This window comes from Alligator sinensis, unplaced genomic scaffold, assembly GCF_000455745.1.
Source record: "Alligator sinensis unplaced genomic scaffold, ASM45574v1 scaffold258_2, whole genome shotgun sequence".
NCBI lineage: Eukaryota > Metazoa > Chordata > Crocodylia > Alligatoridae > Alligator > Alligator sinensis.
The window spans coordinates 909,026-929,985 of record NW_005842398.1 but is presented as its reverse complement, the minus strand read 5'-3'; the positions used below and the strand labels follow the sequence as shown (position 1 = coordinate 929,985).

The following is a 20,960-nucleotide window of genomic DNA, read 5'->3' as shown; positions in this document are numbered from 1 at the left end:
TAAAGAAAAAGAAAATATAAATGACCAAACGCCAAGCATGAGAGCAAGTTGTGCTCATGGCGTGGGGGAAATAGTGGGCACGGCCTGATAGCCGCGAGATCGGCGGTCCTGGGCTGATTGGCAGGGGGCGGGCAGATGCAGCCTGTTTAAAAGGAAAAGCGCGCGCGCCAAAAAGCTGGGACCCATGCCATATCGGAGAGGCCTGATCACCCTCACCGGAGGTCCTGCATCCACGAAATCCCTTCCCCCCGGATGCCCCCATCACGACCGAATTAGAGCTCTCGAGTTAACAGCGAGTTTATTCTTGAAACTGCTGTAAAGGAAACCACCTATATGAAAGTGTGAGTAAAGCATTTATTTGTTACACCGCCTCCTTAATTGTTTTTCCGCCAACGGGAAGAGAGAGAAGAGAAGGAGAAACAAGGTCCCGTAACCCTTTCGTCCCCAGGCCTGTTCGTGCAACACTTTTCTGGGTCCAACCACCCACCGTCAGGTTGAACAGACCCGATTCTTCACTGCCTTGCCCCTTGTGTAGTTACTTGGGCAGAAGCTGTGCGTTACCAGTGCTAGAAAGTTAAGCGACCAAACCCTGTTTATCTTGCTGATTTGAACAGTCCTATTGCTTTCAGGATGTGAACCCTTGTATATAAAAAGCACTGAAAATTAAAAACAAAATTTTGGGCTGCTTACTCATTTGCTATTTCTGTTTTAGTTAGGCAAATTCCCATTGAACTGAAGAACTCAGGAAAGATCTCACAATACAAAGCATTATTAATAATTTGAAATATCAATTATGTTACATGCCCTCTGGTATCTTATGCTTTTAAATACCATTCCAGTTAAAGAAAGTCAAGTAGTTTAAAGCAGTGGGGACTTTCTGTATACTAATAAAACCAATATTAAATTCACATCTAGGATCTAGAATTTGAGTTTTCTTTGGTTGGTTGTCTGCTTGGTTGTATATGTGATATTTGGAATGAGTGAGGTCAAACCCGGGAAGGACACTAAGTTTTCCTTGTTGAAGTTTTCTAAAACACTTTATTATTAATAAAGACAGATGCACAAGATAATATCCTGGCCTTACACTGACCAAACTATTATTACAATAAGAGCCTGACAATCTCTACCTGTCTGAGCTGTACAGTTCAGATATAGATTGTGATACTCCTGGTCCTTAGAAGCTGCTCAATATATAAAGCAAAACAACCAATGTTATTGGCCTCTGTTGAAGATTATGCAATGTAGATGACAAGTACCTGAAGAGGAGACGGTTCTAGAGGATGGAACTCCTAGAACAGTGATTGTCAGCCAGAGTGCCGGGAGATCCTGTTAAGGATGTTGCAGGTTGCCATGCATTTTTAGCACTGTTAGATATGCACACATTTACACACGAGTCACAAGATAAACTCACAGATTAAAAAAAGAATCCATAATGTCAAACACATTGTGACCTGCTATAGACTTTGAGTTCTTAGCAACAGAATAATTGCTCTATTATTTTTCCATAGTCCACAGAAAAAAGTGAAAGCTAAGGGCTGGCATTTTACAAGGGGTGCCTTGTGTTTAAGAAGATTGAGAACCGCTGTTTCAGAATCTAGAGATGAAAAGAATAACCCGTTAGTTTTCTGTCTTAGTAAGAGTCCAGGCTGGAAAAAAGACTACTGCTTCCCAGGCTTGGTCATGGGTGGATCTTGGAATCTGAAAAGGCGGGGTGCAGATGGTGTGGATCATAATCCCATATAAAACAACAAATTATTTTTTCCAGTTAAAGAGAAACTAGATGCTTTACTAATATGCTAGGAAGCTAGCACGACACTATTCAGTTTAAGATCAAAGCAAAACCAAATATAACTATGGAAATGTACACTAATTTGTTAATTATGAATAAAATTTAAAAGTCATAATAAACTAGGTGAAAATAGTCAAAATAGTCAAAAAATATTGTCATGACTCCTGTAGTCATTATAGTCAAGTATACAGCTTTTATTCAGATTAATATAACAAAATCTAGCCTTAAGTGTATTGACAGTGCCTCCAATACTTCACTGTTAGCCACTTCTATTTTTAGTTAGCACTAAAAATATTCTGAAAGGCTGTAAAATAGAAGAGAGACATTACCAGGAATGGCTACCAGATAGCAAAACTGCAGAAGAAAGGAGACTTTGAACATCAAAACCATTAAAGAGAGAGGTCATTAATATCTGTGGAGTGGAGAGAGATTAACAGGAATCAGGGAGATGATAATGAGCCATTTGACTCTCTCAGCATTGCCTGAATAGAAATGCTGCTGCCCCTTCCCAGGTAGTTGGTTTTAAAGTTTGGGTGGAGCAGGAATCAAAGGGAAGTACAACTGCACCCCCGCCCCAAGATTTGCCCCAAGATTTGGCAAAGACTCCATATTCCATAATCCCTCAATAATTCCTTAACATTCCAGGGCCTGATCCTTCAATGTGCTGAAGCATTTAAGTAACTGCCTAACTTTAACTATGCAAATAGTTTGGCAAATGTAAGTGCTTTGCTGGATCAAGGCCAAATTACCAGCCATTTGCAGAATTGAGACTCTGAAGTGAGAAAATTTGATGAAATGCTGAGGAAAAAAGTGGCAGTTAGGAATGGGCAGTGACAAGTCCAGCTGCAGACTGGACCCAATTGATGGGCTCAATTTGGCATGTGGAGCCAGCACGGTGGGTCCCCAGCCACAGGAGGATGCACAGCCTGACTCCGATCCTCTGCTGTGGTGGTGGGGAGTGACCTGGTCATGATCTGGATATATGATCAGGGTGGTGGGACCCAGGGTGGAGTGATCCCAATCCAGACGTGTGGGGACTGGGGGAGATGGGGTGGAGCACCCCAATTTGGCCATGCAAGGCAGGGGCAGGGCAGAGTAGTCTTAATCGGGATGTGTGGCTTGGGGCCTGGAGGAATGGCTTCAATCTGGACATGTGGAGGTTGGGGGAGATGAGGCAGGGCAACCCCAATCTAGACATCTGGGGTGGGGGTCGGGCTGATTGGCCCTGATCTGGATGGATTGGCGGCAAGGGTGGAGGGGCAGGGAGCAGCCGAGCCCTGATCCAGACATGCAGGATAGGAGGTTGGCATGGAATGGCTCCTATCCAGACACATGGGGGCAGGCAAAGGAGGGGAGTAAGTTGCAGTCCAGCCCCATCCGGATGTGGTGGGGTCGGGGTGGAACCATCCCTGATCCTGCTGCTTGGTAATCGCCTGGGCAGGGCTAGATCCTGCCATGAAGAGATTTTGCTGCTTCTCTGCTGTCAATATTTCATACTTATGGGGATCGCCACAGGCCAGATGTCATGGCTCTGTGGGCTGGATTTGGCCCATAGACTAGAGGTTTGGCCCACCCCTGCACTAGTCATCTGTGTTCACAGCTGTATTCTGGAATGATACTGGGCTGAACTTTGGGCAACTTGGTCATCCTACCTAAGCAAAGTTCTCATGAATTTTAAAGGAAGATAGGATAAGGAAATAGGAAGATCTGACCTACAGCAAATTAAACAGAAAAGGATAACTTACTGGGCATCCATCTATGTTCATTAGAGAAGGAAAATAACATGTTTTCTCACATACAATGCTCCCCAAAATAAGATACGTACCTTGTTTTTTGAAAGGCAGCGTTATCGGGTTAGCGGGGTACCGCCCGTTCCTCTGGTTCTTGCCTGCCACAACTGGGATCTTATGAAGGGAGGAAAGAGATTGATGAGTTGTTAATTGGTACCCACAGAATGACCACTCCTGACCCGTTATGTTGTTCTAGGTATTTTATTTCTTTTCTTTTTATCTTTGCCCTTACAGTGGCCCGGATTGGAGGCACCAGCAAATTTGAGCTACTCCCTGGATCACCCTGGGGCTCAAGAGGAGATCTCCAGCTGCAGAATCATCCAGGTAAGTGTCAGCCGGTGTCTCGCAGGGTTAAGTTTCTAGTTAGTAGTCCGTGCATCTGGAGGCTTTGGTTCCGCGCTGCCTAATCACGGAGGGGACGTTAGACTAAACTGCAAAGATTGAATCAGTTCAGGCTCATACTTTTGAATGTCTGTCCCTAGCTCTAGAGTCTATAGCTTCCTGATTACTCAGGAGTTAGGAGCTGAGTAACTATCTACTGCATTATTTCTTGGGGTAGAGTTTAAGGTCCAGTTTCCAGTGCAAACAAAGACATATGTATTTTTAATAACACTATTAAAACAAATCACATAATCATAATTCTGGATGTTGAATAATGTCTGCGCACATTAGTACTGAAAAAAGAGTTTTGATTAGAGTGCAGTGTAGGTTCTAAGAGGAAACCTAAAATGCAGGTTTGGCTCTTTCAGAAGCAGAGGAAAAGATACCAATATTTAACATTGGTTTCCATAGTTCTTTTTAATTTATTATTTCCCCCCCCCTTTTTTTTCTAACTATAAAATGCAACCTCAGTGAAATACAAGTGTTTTTGGCCAGTTTTGTAACTCATTGACATAAAAGGCTCCTTTAAAGGGACAGTTTACTGGAAGCAAGCAATGTAGCTAAAAATCTACTTTTTAAAAATCAAATGACTAGTTGCTCTCAGCAGTTTGTCCTTATCTGCAGATTTGAAAGTAACCAACATCAGTTAATGTTCTTTCCAGTTACAAAAATCTTAGCTCTGACAGTCTTTTCTTTTGCTTTACCAAGAACTAACAAATCTGCCACTTGCAAAAACTAAAGACATTTTTATCTGCTAAGAAGTATGAACAAGAATAAATCATATGTCACTTCTCTTTCATGTCTGAAGCACAAGTATAATAGATCAAAATATTTTAATAGTCTTAATTTCAGACCTACATATTCTATAAGGCCAACCTCAAATATAAAAAAAAGAGTTAGATTCCCAAAATAATGAGATTATCTTAAAATTCATATACATATAAAAATCTGTTTTCATTAAAAAAGATGAATTTCCTTTTTCTCAAGCTTGCAGAAAAAAGTTTGAACATATCCAAATGCATCCTGGAAACAAAAAAATCCAGAAATTAAAATTAAAACAAAAACTACACATACAATACAATACAATACAATATATTGTATTTGTAACCCGGGTACACCCACAGGTGTGCCCTATTCTCAATCAGATGGGATGGGTAGGCAGGAGGGGGTGCTGTGAGAGGGATGCCAGAATTTTGAGCGAATCCCATTCTCCTCTATAGAGTTAGCCCAAGCCCAACATGGCCCTAGGGAGGGCATTCAGGTAAGTACCTGTGCCTCAGGCCCAGAAGAGGGGTGGATCTGAGGACAGTCAATCTAGCAAGTTTATACCACAAGTGGGTTAGCTAATAAAGACATCCTTGCAGAGCCCATTATACAGAATTAATACATGCAACTATTTATAATATCAACAATAACAATAGATACCAAATAGGAAACATAACTATGCCAAATATTAGACACACCCTATCTGGGTTCCAACCACTTGGGATAGGGTCTTCTCCCCCTAGGCCCACTCCCCCCAGGGTCCCTGGCTCGGGGGTGCCTCCCCTGTGGGACCTGGGTTCCCAGTAACTCGCAGTCCTTCCTCTGGGGGCTGTCGATCTGGCCTCTGGGTCCCCACACCATCTCAGGCCTCGTGGAGCTGTTGGCCTCAAGTTGAAGTTCTTCCCTCTGGGCCTTGTGCCCCGTGTTGGGCACCCAGGGAGCTCCTATGGGAGCTGAGCCCTCACTGGCTCCGGTTCCCCAGCCTCACACCAGGGGTTTTTCCCCTTCCTAGGCCCTGGTCTGGGCATCGGGACTCTTTTAGTTTAATGCCGAGTCATAATGTGGGGCTCTGGTTATCCGACCTAGAGCCAGGGCTAACTTGAGCAGCCTCAAGCTGCTCCCAGGGCCGACTCTCCATGCACCAACCTGTGCACCATGTGAGGCCTGAGCAGCCTTGAGCTGCTCCTAGGACCAGCTCTCCGTGTGCCGATCCACACACCATCAAGGTTCAAGCGGGGTCCAGATGATGGTCTTCTCTGGAGCTCCTCTTGCCTCACCATCCATCGCTGCATCTGCCCAGTGTGCTGAGCATGCCGGGATTTTATATACACTGGAGGCCCAGCCCTTGAAGTCTGCCAGACCTGCAAAGTGCAGTCTTCAATCAGGTCCAGGGACTCCTCGCATCCTCCCCCCCCCAAGCAGGGGCAGGCCAAGCCCCTCCGAGCTGTTACCTGATTGGTGGAAATGTTCCACCAATCCAAAGTGTCCTTCTCTAAGCTGGGCTTGCCAGGCAAAAGCAGCAAGTCTGCCACATATTGTACTCTAATTTAGAAACTCACCATCATGCCCATATGGCAAAGTAGATCAGACAGTCCAACATATACTGACTCCCCTCCAGATGGTCCACCAGAGGGGGTGAACAGTCTGAAAGACTGCAGTAATATTGATGGATCTACCCTTAAATGGTTGGAGGAATCAACTTTCTGAAGTCATACACAAGAAGAAGACATTGTATGTTTAAAATGGAAATCAATGGTCAAGAAACAATGGTAGTCTTTTGAGACTGTCATCTTAGAGGGGCCCATGCAGAAGAGGCATAGGCAAAAAACTTCCATCAATTTCCAAACGTTGGGACATGTTTAAGTGCCTTGTATTATTATTAGGGACCTGAGGGCTGGACCAGGCACAAGATCAGACTCCTAAATCCCTATTCCCTTGATAAATCTCAGGACAGTAAGCAGTAGCAGTAGCATTTGATTTCAGTGTGACTAACACCTAGTAGTAAGCACTATAAAGACTAATGTTTGAATTCATTACGATTACTCAGGATAGCAAATACTGCTCCAGGACTGGGCCCTAGGCTTCATGTTCATAAACTCATTCTAAATGCTCTTAACACTGGATAACTAAACAAAAGTGTCCCATAACAATATATATACTTCTATGTATTTTACAGAAGATCACTGAATGCATTATACACATAAAAGAAAGCTTAAAGAATCCACAAATACAGAAGGACAAATAAATTAACTTACAGATTAAGTTCACGTCACTGTAATACAAGCAGTGAAGTTCTTTCTCTTGAACCAATTGGAGAAATACATTTATAGCTTTAACATAGTTCTGACTGATGGAACTGCTTTATTTAATGCTAGCAAGGCAGAAATACTATTTTATACTTTTAATGATTAATATTTTGCCACAAGAGAGAGTCACAGGGGAGGAGTTAAGAAAGAGAAAAAAAGAGAAGCAAGAAACAAATTAACAAGCCTTTTAAATATCAGGAAACTGAAAAATAGTGCATCTGTTTCAAAATTATTCTGTAAATAATACTCAAAGCAATCCTAGCTAAAAGATTTGATATCTTAGATTCCATTTCAGCAAATGCCTTCAAGCTACTAATGTAGGTCACATACATTTGGCATCCTGTTCAGGTTTCCAGCTGTCTACTGAATGCAGAAAACAGGAGAATGTGTTCAGTTCCACAGTACACTAGAGAGTGCATTTCATATGAAAATCATACATTGCCAACTTTTACAGAATGAATTGAAATCTCCTATTTGTAAGCTGTTTATCTGAGCAATTGCTTTCTCTGGATATTCAATAAGAGTAAATTTCCTTCTAAAACCCTCCAGCTGGTGGTTAGTTTGTACCCGGAAGTAAGTGGGGTTTATATAAAATTTGAAAATCCAGTGCAACATAGTACTGCATGTTTTCATTAGCCATCAAAATATCTAAATATTTTAAAATGTTGATAAAACTTTGGATTACATATTTTTTTCAGCAATGAGTTCTAAAAATTGAGTGCTATATAAAAACAGATTTCATTTTACAGCTTTACATTTGCTGTATTTCAAATTTCATTTGATGTGTCCCTCTTGTTAGTAAATGTAATACAGGATAAATATAGCACAGTACTTGATTTACCTTCTTTTGTGACAATTATTATTTCTCTTAGATGGTGAAGCAAAAAAAAGAAAAGGAAAATAATGAAGCCATAGTTCTTGTATCTCTTCACACAAATTGTAGAGCAATATGTACTATGAAGACTAATTGACCAGCTTTTGCTTAAGTAGCCTAATAGGTACAATGCAGAAGTCGTTCAGGCCTGTATTCATTAAGGCAATATAGGATGGTCCCTCTGGCTCTGTACTAAGCCAGGGAAATAAGGCTAATCTGCAATGTAGCCTTCTGAGCACATCATGCAATGGAATGACACTATGATGAAGGATATTTAAACATTCTTTTACTTTCAAATGTTTACTCATAGCTGAGTAGTACATGAAAGGTACTTTTTATAGCAACACTACCTGCATTTTTATAATACCTTTCCTCTGTGGCTTTCATGAATATTAGGCATTATCTGTTTTGTACAGAGGGGGAAATTGAAGAACAGGGACACAGCCACAGGAATCCTAGCCCTCTGGTTCTAAGCAGACATGTTTTCTCCCTTTGTCAGAGAAAGCATGTCTGTGTGCTATTTGAATTTTAATATTGCATATAAAGACAGGATCTGGTGATTTAATACTAGGAGGAGTAACACAGAAGAGGTTTGGGTTTTGTTTTTGTTTTTTTAAAGAAATGAGGGTTACACAGAGATGGAAGGAGAGTGTTTACAGGAATTTTGTGTGTGAAGAGGAGATACGTCCAAGCCCAAGGATCAAAGTGCATGAAGATATTAAACCAGTTGTAGAAGAAAGAGAGGGGTAAAATAAGGAAAGAGAATTTGGGAAGAGTAAACTATAAGGATAACAGAGAGAGAAGTTTATTAGGTGACCCAGTATCAGAGATGTTAGTCTCACACAAAAAAAATCAAAAGCTCAAAACCATACAATGTTTTCAGTAACCTGTGATATGCCAGAACAGATTTTCATTCAGCCATAAATCTTTCCTTTGTTTGATTATGGTAAATTGTTTTCCTCAAGGGAAGCTTATCAAAGTAGGTTATGATAAGGACCATACTAGTATAGCAGTGTAAGGAAGTTTCCACATTCCGTGCCTAGCCTATTTCAATTCTGTGGATAATTAGTGGGCATTGTTTCATACTGCCATCAAATCTCTTATCTGTCATGAGTGCTATATTCATGTTAAAGGCTTTAAAAACTTGATTGAAAAGAACAACTGGAAGATTTGTTCTGCTTATTGTTTATTTTCAAAGTCAGCCTTGTATACAATACAAAATCTTAGTTCAGCTGTAGGACTGATTCTTCATACCTGTCTATGATGAAAAGCCACAGAGTAATTTGCTAAGTAATTCATCCAAGAGCAGAGGATTTTGAATTCTTCAGTAGTGTCTGTATTGTATAAACAGCATCATGCTCAGTGCTTTAAATTGGGGGAGTACATATAGGAGGTTTACATATAGGAGCCATCCTCCACTCCTCACTGTTGTAGAGAAAGCATGGTAGGCTGCAGTCCCATCTTATGAACTAATCCTTTTCCACAGAACCTGTCCTTAAAGGGGCAAAACTATGGAACAGTGTTGGCTGGCTCTGTGCCCCACAACCTCTAAAAGGAATAGACAGGACACCCTGTTACAGGAAGATGGAGGAAAAAATTAGAACAAACATTCCTATTTTGTCCTGCACCATCTCTGTACAGTCCATTCAGAATTTTCAAAAGGTCTCCTTCCCTTCTAGTCCTCTTTCAGCTATTCACTTTGGCTTCCGATTTCTCCATTTGTTATTAGAACATCAAGGGCCTGATCCTAAAAGGCTTTTTTGTGATCAGAGCTTTCTATTCATATTGTAATAGAAATAATCAGGGCCTGAATGTACTAGGCACTATATCTCAGGTATTTGGTAGCTGTGTTGGTCTGAGAAAAAAAGAAATGCAAAACTCTAGAACTCTTGGTTCAGAGATGATGCCTTTTATTAGACCAACTTAGAAATTGCAAAAAAATTATCTTGCTTTGCAAGCTTTCGGGCACACGCACCCTTCCTTCAGGCTGAGGACAAATCCAAGATGACTTATCTACCAAGATGGTAAAAATCCTCTTAGGTAGAAAATAAACTTCATTTTGTACAGGGGAATTTTGAGACTGGTCTCAAAATTCCCCTGTCCAAAATGAAGTTTATTTTCTACTAAGAGGATTTTTACCATCTTGCATTTGTCCTCAGCCTGAAGATGGGTGCGTGTACCTGAAAGCTTATAAAAAAGATAATTGTTTTGCTATTTCTAAATTGGTCTAATACTTTATGAACCAAGAGTCCTACAGTTTTTCATTTATAGGCACTATATGAGAGAGAAGGATTTTTGGGTGACATCTTTTATTGGACCAGCTGTATAGCTGGGAGAGATGTTAGATAAATCTTTGGGCACAAAGTGCCCTTCCTCAGGTCTGGTCACAAACTCCTTGTCCTGTATATTTCCTAATCCAGGTACTAATCACTTACTCAATATTTTTGTAGGTTGTTGGTATGTAGAACCAGATCTTTTGCTGCCTAAACCTGTGAGATACAACCATTAGGAAAAGCTCAAGTGGCACAGAGCTGACCTAAACAAGGTGTGCAGCTCCCAAGAGAGAAGTGTGTGGCTAGAGTACTGCTGTACTCTGGAGTCCCTCCTTGCTAGAATGACTTTGTGGAAGCTGTTGCAGCTGCCATGACTTGAACAGCCTCAGAGTTACATAAAAGGTAACGCAAGCACAACGTTTTCTTCAAGCTACTTTCGCCATTTAAGAGCTGCTAGGTCCTCACTACCTTTGAAAGTCAGGCTACATACTTCAGCTCTTACATAAGAAATGTAGGAGTTTAGTCTTAGGCCCATTTTTTTCATAGCTGGGTTCTGAGTATTTGGGAGCTTATTCCTGCAAACTTTCCATATATGGAAGTCTCACTGATGTAAATGGGACTTTTTGCACCTAGAAGGCGTACAAGATCATTCAGCTCTTGAAACTATAGGATTTCCAGTATTACTGCAAAGTCAGTCTTTGTTTGTATTTGGGAAACAGTTGAACCAGAAGTGACATCCCTGCTAATGAAATCACAAACCGTGCATCAAGTGAGTGAAGCGGGCTGTATTCGATTTGGATTTGCCCCAATTTGGAAGACAGTGATTCAGTTAGCTGATTTGGATCACTGTCCCGATTTGATTAGGCCAAATCCGAATCTGAAGATTCGATTCTGATTTGGAGAATCAGCTATTTGGCCATAGACACAGCTTTATATGTTTTTTCTACATACCTCGAGGTACCAGGCATGGCTTATGAACGCTGATATGGTGGGACAGTTGGAGCATTCCACAGGAGCACTAGGGGGGGGGGGCCTGCGTGCTCAGCGATAAACCGGAAAGTGGACCAGCAGTACTTCCGGTCCACTTCCGGGTCCACTGCTGAGCACACAGGAGACCCCCCCAACACCTCCCTGGGTCAGCGATCAGCTGCAGGGGGACCTTGGGTGCCCCCCCCCACCTCCACACCCAGGAGGTACCAGTCACCGAGCACACTGGAGACTGTCCTGTGTTCTCATAGGACACTCCATCTGCCCCACCATCTCAGTGTTCACGAGCCACCTGGTACCTTGAGGAATTGGAGGCTTACAATTCGATTCAGAGAGATTAATGATTCAAATTGGATTTGGAGATTTGGCCACCAATTTGGGCCGAATCTCCTCCGAATCGAATCAGTAACCAAAGCTTCTCACAGCCCTAAAGACTGATACTTATGCTCTTAGAAATACCTGTAGCATTCAAAAAGTTCATCAAGGGATTCCAACCCACCTTAAATTGCAGTAAAAACAGACTGGATGACATCGCTACTTTCTTCTGTGTTGCAAATCTGTATTGTTCTTTCATTGGCTTTGAATATTTTCCAATAGTTGAAGTAATCTTTAAATCCAGTTCCTCTGGTTTCTCTCTCTCTCATTTTGGGCTTTTTATCTTCCCACCCTTATTTTCTGGAGACTTTTTCATTGTCCAGGGGGACTTTTAGGAATTCCAGACTCCAGTGTACACATCTTCCTTCAAGACTTAAAATTCAGGTGAAAGATAAGTCTAGACACTCCTTGTATATGAAGTGCAGGTGGGCTCATTTTAATACAACACCCAATAAAAGGGTCACAAGCAAGTGAATTAACCACATCTTTATCCAGCAGTTCTCCATTAATCATGATTATCAATTCATGAGTTAAGGATAAGCCTACTTTTGTTCAATCTGATCTTTCACCTCCATGTTTTGAAGTCAAATTAAAGAATAATTACTTGCATTATGCCACTTGTGACTGTATGAGTTGATTAGCTTACAGAGCACTGATTAGTTTGAGGCTATTGGAGAAGAAAACTATGAATTATAATAGGATATGCAGATAAGCCAATACTGATCTTTTATGACATGGAATCAAATGAACTTTAAAAAAAATTCAAATGACAGAATTTCTAATTGTAATCTATAATAGACTGGGTATATGGCACTGTCTAAGCGATTATGCAAATTTCTCCTCAGTTCCAAACAATTTGCATCATGTTCCATCCATCATAGCCTTCTATTTTCTGGTGTAGAAATTGTGATTCAAATAGAAACAGCTCTTTGTCTAGGATGTACATACAAAACATATATCAAAGGGTCTAGTCCCACACTCTATGTTCAGCCAAAACTTGGATCGACTTTAATGTGATCTTTGCTTGGATAAAGATTGCAGGTTAATGTTCCAGATTATGGAAGGACTCCAGTAAATTTATTTGAGAGATTCTAAGCATCCATGGTTCAATAGTGGGAATATATGACAAAAGACCAAAGTTGCTGTTCATGGCACCCAGCTCCCTGTGTGGTAAGCCTGTTGTATGTCCCATCTGATGGCAAAATACAAGAGTGTTAGAAGCAGATGTATGACCATGATGCTGTTTTTTCCCCCTTCAAGAAAGCAGTTACTGCATTGCGATTTCTTAATTTCTCATTTGTGTGTGTTATTTTTGTGTTGCTGCTATTGCAACATAGCATATTACATGTGTGGAAAAGAACCCATGCCCATTTTTCCTTCCAATAATATGGCTAAACTCTGGATATTTTTAGTATTTTAAGAAAAATTAGTGGTTAAAGGGTAATCCTAGATTGGGGTGTAGAGTCTCTAGAAATCACTTTCAAATTTTCCACTGAAAAAATCGCAAAATGGACATGAGCTTTGAAAGAATTCATAAAATTCTCTGCCTGCTTAATGCATAGTCTCTGAGGGCCTACTTCTGCCTTGCTTATCCACATTAGATCAGTAATTCCTTTTTATCTGAGTGGCTTCAATGAAATGAGAGGGATTACTTGCAGAGTAAAATGCTATCTATTGTGAGCAAATGTTGCACTATCTAGCTTGGAATGATTCAGAACTCCTTTAACAGACAGAACTCCCTTTACTTAAAGAATAAGGAATACCTGATACCATTTTCTTTGGTTACAGAGCTAGCCACCCATTACTCAATGTTTGTCAACTTTCTCCTCCTATTTCAGATATCAGAATCAGGTTCTTAAGTTGAAATTTATATTAGTGTAGTACATCTGGCATTTCCTGTGAACTTAGGCATTGTTTCTATACAAATGCAAAGAGACTTTAGGGTGATTAACGGTGATGCAAAAATACACAACAGGACCACTTGCAGCGTTGATAAAGTGGTGGGTTCATTATTCCCAGACCATGAATACTAGCTATTCATTTTTAGTATAATGCCAACATACTAAAACCACCGGCAAAAAAAAAGGGAAAAAAAAGAAAGAAAGGAAAAGAAAATTTGCTTTTTTGTTTAGTAAAACACATTTTCTTTGTACCACCTGTTCTTGAAGACAACACAACATTATATCATTTCCATATCCAAATAGCATTTAAAACCAAACCTACTATCCAATACATTCTGGGTCTGTTCTATGTCAACTGGGTGAATGAAGGAACAAGTGGAAAATGGTGTAATGAGGCCCTTGGGTTGCATAACCATGCCTCACTAGTGCAAAATCCTTCCTATTACATGGAATTCTGGGAAGGGGCTAAGGGGCTGCCTGCAGCATCTACTTACACACAAATGCCAAATCTGATGTCAAGGGGACATAATCTGTAATTAACATAAATATTTCAAACAATTCATTCTTTTTTTTCCAAGGACTCACTGTATATTTTCTTTACCTATGTCATCAATTTTCTATCAGTCTCAAAAAAAAATCTTGGGCCAGATCTAAGAATATAAATCCTTTCTTCAAAACAATTGAGACAAAGCTAACCTAGAAGCATGAAGCATGCAAGGCAGCATGAAGAAGGGGCTCCCAGCACTGATTTTCTCACTTATAAATAAAAAAAGACCTACAAATTTTTGCAAATACTATTAATGTAACAGCTTCAAAGCTCACCTAGCTGCAAGCCAAAAGGTACTTAAGACCTCTGCAAGAAAAGGAGGGCAAAACTTTGCAGAGGGTGCATAAGCTTTACCAGACAGGAGGGTATGCAGTGCATAGTTGGAGTGTTTGAATTGTGACCAGGCCCACATTGCAAACCAGGGGCTCTGACCGGTTGCTACTGAGTCATAAAAGCTGAGGGAGTGAAAAGAAAAGGAAAAAAAAAGAAGAGAAGCTGGGAAGAGTGAACTCCAGACCTGGAGAGGTAGGGTGCAGACTCGCCCAAGCCAGGGGAGACCGAGCTGAAACTTGCCCAGGGAGCAGGCATCAGGATGGGGGATAGCCTGTGTCATCCTGTGAGAAGTTGATTCCCCACCAGATTTGGAGCTGTGCAGCCAGGGACACAGGTGCCAGGAAAAGAGTGGAGAGGGGTTGGTAAGCAAGACTGGTAGGCTTGCTGGGGCTGGGAGAAGCAGCCAAGCCCTTAAAGGGTTAATGACCAAGTTATGAGTTGTGTCTGACTGAGATGCTGGGGTGAAATCTGAACTGGGAAAGCTTGAGCCACAGAGTCAGAGACCTGCACAGGGAAACCCCTGTCTGTGGGTGGATGTGCTGGGATAGGGAGACAGCCCCGAGAGGCAGTAGCTGAAAGAAAACAAGCCAGCATGGGTATGTGAGAGGACACCTAATCACTAGTGTTTCCAATAAGTGTATTGGCAAAAGGAAACTACTTAAGAGAATTACCTGCCAATAAAGGAGACAAAAGGGAGCCTACTACTTGCAACAGCTGTTCAGAGCCTGTTTCCCTGTGTTACCAGGAATGATTAAAGGAGACCATTTTCCCTCAGAGAGCCTCTGCCATTTAGTGGTGGATCATAGTTATAGCTGTGTTGCTGTTTATTGTTATGGGAAGTGGACTGTAACCAGAAGGAAATCAAATGGATTATGGAGGGGGTGGAGGGGTGGGAAATGTTTTAAAGGGTTATAATGAGATGAATTTAGTTATTTAGGTTGTTTAACACAAGTGGGACCACCCAGTGTGCTAGAATTATCCACCTAATGTTGTAGTTGTAAATTTATTCTAAATAGTTAGTTTTGTTATTAACTATTGTTATTATATTTCTTTGTTTATTTATTGTTTCCTGTATATAAATTACTTGTGTATAATAAAAAAGAATATATTCATTGGGTTCAGAGATCATTCCTGGATGGTAACAGTGAGGGACACACCTCTCCATGGGACACCTCAGTCAGTAGTCTGCCTGAGGGGCTCCCAAGGCTACTGGCACCCTAAGGACCCAAAATACAGTGCATCACCTGGCCTTAGCATGCTGGCACAGGTTACATTAGAATAAGAACAATCAAAATCTTTGGGAAAGATCTTTAACTTGTACAAATCAGTGTACGTATTAGGGCTTTGCAAAGCTTCAGGTGCTGATTTGATTCGGCCCGATTCAATGGCTGAATCTCTGAATCTGAATCGAATCAGGGGACCAATTAAAAGGTCTGAATCAATTCAAAGCTCTCCAAATCAATTCAGAAAGATTTGGAGAGCTGTAGCAATTTGGGCAGCCCCGCCCATACAGCAGGGAGCTAGACCTGGATTCCGAGCTGGTAAGTAAGGGGCGGAGGAGAGGAGTCCCATGGCTGCCCTGCCCACCCCAGCTCCTTGGCCCTTTAAAAAAAGCCCCCACTCACCAGCTGCTGCCTGGCAGAGAGGTGATGCCCACTGCCCCCACCGCCCCACAGAAACAGCCAATCAGAGTGCTCCAAGCATGGGGGAGTCCCACCATGATTCTGAAGTGGTGCTGAGAACCAGACAGGAGTTGGGGGAGCTGGCCTTGGCTCACCCACCCCACACCCTGCAAGAGGCAGAACAGCAGCAGCATAGGGCATTAGGTGGTGGCACTCCTCCCCAGCCTCCTCTCCCCTCCCCCCGATATTCTTAATGGGCAGTTGGCTAGTACTGCTAAATATTAGGCCTGTGCAAAGCAGCGAGTATTTGCCTCGGATCTGGCCAATTTGGATGACAGTGATTTGAATCACTGCCCCAATTCACTTTGGCCGAATCAGATCTGAAAGATTTGTTGCTTCTTCAGAGATTCAGCCATAGACTAAACAGGAAGCTGACAGCTGCCTCCATCTGGTAAGTCTGTTGGGGTTGGGGCTACCCAGGTGGGGCGGGGGGGCACATTACTCGGGGAGTGGGGTGGCGGGGTGCAGGATGTGAGCACAGCAGCACTCGGAGCCAGGGCAGGGAGAGGGCAGTATGTGGGCGTGGCTCACTCCAGGTGGAAGCAGCAGCAGGGCATAGCCCCTGCTCCCAGCACTGTCGTGCCCACATCCCGTGCTCCCACACACTGGCTCACAAGCAGCAGCAGCACGGCCCCCCCCCCCCCCCCCCACACACACACTGCCCCACACTGGCTGGCAAGTGGCGACAGTGCAGATTCCTCACTCCTAGCGCTGCCACGCCTGCATCAGCACTTGGAGCAGGGACTCTGCATGGCTGCCGCTTGCCCAGCCAGTGTGGTGGGTGCAGGGGGGTGGGCACTACTGCTGCTTGCCAGCTGGCATGGCAGGATGGGGATGTGGATGCAGCAGTGCTGGGAGTGGGGGCTATGCCCTGCTGCTGCTTGCCCCCTCCCACTCGGAACGAGCCGTGCCCACATCTCACCCTCCCATAACAATCATCCTATAGGGGCCTACTGCTTAGACTTATGACAAAAATGAAGTAAAAGACAATTATGTTAGGGACCCAATCCTACAGGCTGTATTGTGACAAAACTTCTGTTGTTCTTGGAAATATTTTGAAGACTGTCTACAGAATCAAGCCCTTTAGTGGTACTGCAAATGCCCTATGCCGATCATATATATGGTGCCATGCTTCTTTAGAAGACAACACATTTTTAATTTAGGTTATTGAAATGCTACAATGGTAAGACTGAAAACCGTCCATCAATCTTCTTTCCTTGACATTCAATTCAACAAGATACTCTTCTCCCTTAATTATTAAATTGTCTTATCAATCAAAGGGTACTCTTCCCAGTTCTTTGTCCTCCAGACTATTCTAAACTGGTTGCCCGATATATTTGTATGTCATCTCAATCATTGGCACAGTTACAATATCTAGAGGAAGACTGGTGTTCAGACAATGATTAACATGTGCAAATTTATCTTACTATATTTCATTATTAAGTTAGTTTGCCAGTAAAACAGTTGCTGTCCACAAGGTGTTTTCCAAGGAAACTAACCCACACACAAGTGTGTATATATGATGCAGCTTTGGAGCACACAGTAAGCAAGCTGCACTAACACTAATATGATGAGATAAATAATTGAGAGGAAATTTAAATCAAAAGTACTATAATGGAAAATGCCCTTAAAAGGATGTATTCATAGTTAGATATATGCATAATTAAATGCATAATGCCATGCTCATTGACATAGGAATTATATATATATAGTTAATATGTGAGCCCTGAAAACGCTAGGAAGAGAAAAATAGATGGTGAATTTAGTAATATAAAATATCTGCCTCCCCTAATCCTCATTTCTTATTCTCACAGACTAAACTAGGTACTTTTGATATTACAACTCAAAAAGATGCCAGTAGTCATATAAAGTTGTCAGCATATTTTGCATGGTCTGATATACTATACATTAAAATACCATAGTTCCAAGGGCTCATTGGAACTGGTTATAGTGGTATGCAGAGGCTTGTGTTATGAAATGCTGATCAGTTTGAGCTGATACACTAAGGGGATGTCTACAGTGTGAGAGTGGTATGTCTGGCCATACCATTCCAGAGCCATCCTCATCCAGTTAGGCTCAAATACACTGTCTAAACCTGGAATTAGGCCACTGAGACTACTCCAAGTCATCTCTAGTTGTTACTTTCAAATGTCCAAAGACTGAGGTTGCAAAAGGGGCCTTATCAATGTGGTTCCAGGTTCAGAGCATGCATGCAGGAACAGATATGTGGTGTGTGGTAAAGAATGTCCCAGCTGGGATATGCTGCCATCCTGGTCAAGGGTGTCAGACTTATGACCATGGGCTGGATTCAACCAATGGAGCCATGTTGTGGGACCTGTGGGGCTGGGGAAAACCAGGGTGGAGCCTGTTGCCTAAATCCAGGGCACAGAGCCCCGCTGAGGAGGTGTGGTGGTGATGAGGAGTAAGCAACTATGTTAACCTCACTTCATTCACCTTGTGGATGCTAGCTTCACCACCACATCTGGAACTGACCCACAAGGAACCCTGCAATCTGGATTTGGCCCAGGACACAGAATGAATTTGATACCCCAGCCCTGTATGAAGCAGGCCTCTAATTGCTCGACTTTGAGTGATTTCTAAACACCACAACTAATTTTTTTTTTTTTTTTTGGAAAGTAGACACCTGCCGTTAAGGGTTGTCCATTCCAGGACTTCATATTTCCTACAGTATTCTTTTCCTTTTTTCCCTTTTAACTTTATTCTGTATAACAAGTCACTTATTAGCACAAAACCTGTGAACCTCTATAATTTAAAGCCACAACCCAAACTATGTAGCAAACTTTAACATAAAGAGAGCTCCTACCCTGGTACAGCAACAACAAAGTTAACACATGATCTCACTATATACAGTATGACTGGAGAGCTGGAGCCAACAGTGAAAATTTCACCATGTTGTTGGCATCTGGAACAGAGTTGCAGTCAAATGTTTGACTGCTTGCTCATAAACTCTCCTGTACTAATGCACTTCAGAAATCACTTGCTGGTTAGATTCAGTACAGCTTGGGAATTGCAGCTTTTCCACCAGGAAATCATAAAGCCATTCAACTCAAATGATCTGCGATGAAAGGTGGGAAACTAACAAAACGTACTGGGCATTTTTTCTTTAAAAGTCACACTCTAAGCAGATTTTTTAAAGCTCTTACTGCTTTCTTCAGAAATTTTGGCTCCAGCCATGCTCCAACTGCACTGTCATTGGACCTGTGCCCTGGACTTAGGCAGGAGGCTCCACCTTGGGTTGCTCCAGGTGTCAATATGATTGTCTCAACTCATTTACAACATGGTTTTAATTTATCTATTACCCATGTTGCATAAAGGGACCTTTTTGAATCCAGCTTCTCAAACTTTAAATAAGGATAGTTTGTGAAAACTTAAAAAAAAAAAAATTAAATCATGGGCACCCATGAAACTACTGGCATTTTCCACTTCAATTTAATTCTTCTTCTTACTTGATTAGACAATACCTGAAGGAAAACAATGGCCAAGTAGGAATGTGCAAGATGGGAAAGATGGGTATCACGTTAAGTAAATATTACAAGCACTCGGTTATTAGGGCTGTGTGAAATGGCAGCGTTCTGTTTTGAATTCTGTTTCGATTCGAAACAGCTGTTCTGTTCCATTGAAATAGTTTCGCCATTTTGACCCTGTTTCGCCGTTACGCTCATCGGACACAATAGAGAAGGTTGAAACAGCCTATAACTTTCTCATTTCTGGCCTGATTTGGATGCAATGTGCAGGCAGGCTAGCCCCTTCTCAGGGCATGAAGCCTGCCAAGCTTCATGGAGATAGGTATAGGGGGTTTGGGAAAACTGCACCCTAAAGTCTTGAAAGCAAAACTCATGTCATGTGTATGTGTTAAGCCACAGCTGGGTCAAAACTACAGGCATGCTAGCCCCTATGGAGGCCACAAAGTCTGCCAAGTTTCAAGGAGATAGGTGCGGGGGTTTGGGGGAAACTACACCTCAAGCTGTGGACAAGCAAAACTCATGACATGGGTGACAGTGTGTGTGTTAAGGCGCAGCAGGGTGAAAGCTGCAGGCCTGGTAGCCCCTGCTGAGGCCACGAAGCCTGCCAGCTGTCAAGGAGATAGGTGTAGGGGTTCTGCGGCCCTGCACCTCTAGCTGTTGACAGGCAAAGTTGTGTCATGGGTGCTTGTGGGATTGTGTCTGTCTTGGGACAGAGGGAGGTGAAAACTGCAGGCCTCCTAGGCCCTGCTGTGGCTACAAAGCCTGTTAAGGAGATTTTTGCAGGGGTGGTTCTGGGGCCATGCACCCCTAGCTGCTGACAGGCAAAACTCATGACATGGGTGCTTGTGCAACTACTGCCTCTCATCAGGCAGCAGGACTGAAGATCCCCCATCACTTGTCACCACAGACCTGGGGGTAATAATTGACCACAGTATGAACATGAGCCAGCAGTGCGATGCTGTAGCCAGCAGGGCCAACAGTACCCTGGCATGTGTCAATTAATGCATCTCCAGCAAAACCATTGCAAAGAAGTGATTCTCCTGTTCTACTTGGCTCTACTCAGCACTGGTGAGACCGCAGCTGGAGTACTGTGGCCAGTTCTGGGCTCCACACCTTAACAAAGATGTGGTAAAGCTTAAGACAGTCCAGAGAAGGGCTACCCATATGATCAGAGACTTGCATGGCAAGCCACATGAGGAAAGGCTGAGGGACCTGGGACTCTTCAGCCTGAAAAAGAGAAAGGTGAGAGAGAACTTGGTAGCAGTTTACCGCTACATCAGAAGCATACATCTAGGGCTGGGTGAACAACTGTTCACCAGGGCACCCTTGGGAAAAACTAGGAGTAATGTTCACAAACTCCTGAAAGATCATTTAGTTAGGCTCAGAAGCGGCGAGAGACGCGCGGGTGAAAGCTCGCTGCGCCCCCGCTCCCCCGAAGCCCCCCAGAAGCCCCCCAAAACCCTCCAGCAGCC

The 20,960-nt window shown here is 42.6% G+C and overlaps 1 long non-coding RNA gene across 1 annotated transcript in view; it reads right to left on the bottom strand.

The window, feature by feature from the left end:
• LOC102375629 overlaps positions 1–20,960 on the bottom strand; it is a 92,962-nt gene that overhangs the window by 21,348 nt on the left and 50,654 nt on the right. Inside the window, exon 3 of the long non-coding RNA XR_324552.1 lies at positions 3,615–3,693. This is a non-coding gene — a long non-coding RNA (uncharacterized LOC102375629). The remainder of the gene's footprint in view (positions 1–3,614; positions 3,694–20,960) is intronic.